Consider the following 2,361-nt stretch of genomic DNA (forward strand, 5'->3'; position numbering starts at 1 on the left):
CAGTCGAGTGGTTTGGCAGAACGACAGCAGCAGTGGTGGTGTGGAGCTGTCTGCTGTTCTCTGTGCACTCACCTTTCACCTCCTGCCATTTTAGCCTCAGTGATTCCATTAGTGCACCTGAATACAGATGCTGAGCCCGGTCCTCTGCACCGCTCAAATCTGGCACACGACGACAGCAGTGCAATGAACGTAACAGACAAAGTCTAACAGGTAGGAAAAGGGGAAACACAACACCAGTAAAAATCAGATACAGGGCCATATGACAGCCACAGGGACGCTACGCTGATGCTGTTTACTGCGTCTTGACATCGTTCGTTTAACATCTGTTGCACCTCATGTCACTCTGCTTTGGCTCTTATTCTTCCACGTCTCGGCTCCATCGCCTGTCTCTGTCCATTTTCATTCCCTTTTGTCTGCATCATGGCCCTTTTCCAGGCAACTGCCCATCTTCCTCACCAACCCAGTCTCATCAGAAAACGTACACCACCTACGTTGGTCCACTTGGAAAAACGTAGGCATCTCACAATTTGGCCTCTCAAATTGTGAGATGCCTACGTTTTTGTCTGCCCATTGTTTTGCATTGGCCTGTGCCCACGTCACGTGACTCTCAAGTTCCCGTCTGCGAAAACGAAAACATGGCGGACATTCCTTATATTTTCAGATAAAAATGTCATTTTATAATATAGTTTGGGCATTAAAATACATTCTGACACCATTTCTAGCGAGAAATATGCTCTTTGCTTCCGCAATCTTCAGCCAGTTCATGCTTACGATCTATATTTTATTAGTTATCACGAATATTTTTCAGATCTCGCCAGAAAAATTGTAGTAATGTAACATTTTTATCGTTGCTATGGTGGTTGCTGTGAACACTGCCATGCTGTAAACCACGTCGTAGCGTGCTGTTTGAATCATCGTCCGTGCGTTGTGTTGTTCAGTGAGCGTGAATGTTATTCACGTTATTTGATATTAATATTTGATGATAGATTACACCTCTAATTCGAAGGATCTAAGTATTCCCCGCAACTACATTCATACCGAGGCGGGCCCGATTGCGCATGCGTGAGCGGACCTGTCGTGTGACTGTCGTAAATAAAGTTTTTTTTAACTTTCCGGTCCATTTAACACAAAGCTATGTCATAAACATGGACCGCTTGGAAGACGACGATGTTATAATCCTTCTGTCAGGTAAGTAGTTTATTTTGTTTTGTTTTTAAATATTGTAACGATCTGGGTTTACAGTCCGAGTGCTGAGACAGCGAATGTGGAGTCTGTCGATACAGACAATGGATGCTATTCATTTGCTAATATTCTATTGTTTTGCCACAGGCTACGGCCCATTGTAGCCTGTGTTACCTGGGATGTGAATACATGGTTGGTGAGACCAGTTCCAGACGCTTAGCTCATCATTGAGGGACGCTACAATATAAATATAAACATAAACAGATAATGTAATGGTATAAGGAAACTAACAGAAACCACGAATCAGCCCATAAAATAGTTATACACGATACAGTGTAGGGCCTGCAGGGTGAAAGGCCCTATGTGGGGCCTTCACTATATATTAATTCTAAGTTTTGAGAGTTTCCCTATTTTTGGAGTGTGATAGTTTGATTTCGTCTTTCAAATTAAGGATGGTTTATGATTGAACTTTGATTTATGAATGCTTTAGATTAACAAGGGATGTATTTGTCCATTACTCCACAATATCAGATCAATTTGGTTTAATTTATAGTATGCAATATGACAATAATGTTTTCAAAACAAGATGTTAGGGCGTTGCGATACATTTTAAGTAACAATTGGTATGTTCTGTTTTTTAATCAAGGAGGATCCAAGTGAAGCTACAGGAGTTTCAGCAACGTCAAAAACTGGGACCGAACAGTTTGTTTGGCTTGATGAGGAACAGGAAGGGCAGCCTCTCCCAAAAAGAAGGAGAAACGGAGAGAAACAGAAGCCGGGTTTAAGCCACTACCACCATCCACATACATCGAGGAAGATGAGGGAGAGAAATTCTCCTACCATTAAAGAGGTACTTTTAAGTCACATACCACAAACACCATTTAATATAATATACTAAATAGACATTTTTATTAAATCCCCAAAGTACGCTGGGTGAAATACAAGTTAATACAGGTCCGCTCACGCATGCGCACTCGGGCCCGCCTCGGTATGAATGTAGTTGCGGGGACTTCTTAGATCCTTCGAATTAGAGGTGTAATCTATCATCAAATATTAATATCAAATAACGTGAATAACATTCACGCTCACTGAACGACGCAATGCACGGACGATGATTCAAACAGCACGCTACGACGTGGTTTACGGCATGGCAGCGTTCACAGCAACCCCCATAGCAAC

General features: G+C 42.2%; 1 long non-coding RNA gene across 1 annotated transcript; it reads left to right on the top strand.

Moving 5' to 3' along the window:
* The first annotated feature begins 1,110 nt into the window (after window positions 1-1,110).
* Window positions 1,111-2,042, top strand: LOC117769253. The gene is made up of 2 exons (XR_004615182.1): window positions 1,111-1,188; window positions 1,829-2,042. It is a non-coding gene; the product is annotated as an uncharacterized LOC117769253 (long non-coding RNA).
* Window positions 2,043-2,361: the final 319 nt, after the last annotated feature.

This window comes from Hippoglossus hippoglossus, chromosome 10 (assembly GCF_009819705.1).
Source record: "Hippoglossus hippoglossus isolate fHipHip1 chromosome 10, fHipHip1.pri, whole genome shotgun sequence".
Classification (NCBI taxonomy): domain Eukaryota; kingdom Metazoa; phylum Chordata; class Actinopteri; order Pleuronectiformes; family Pleuronectidae; genus Hippoglossus; species Hippoglossus hippoglossus.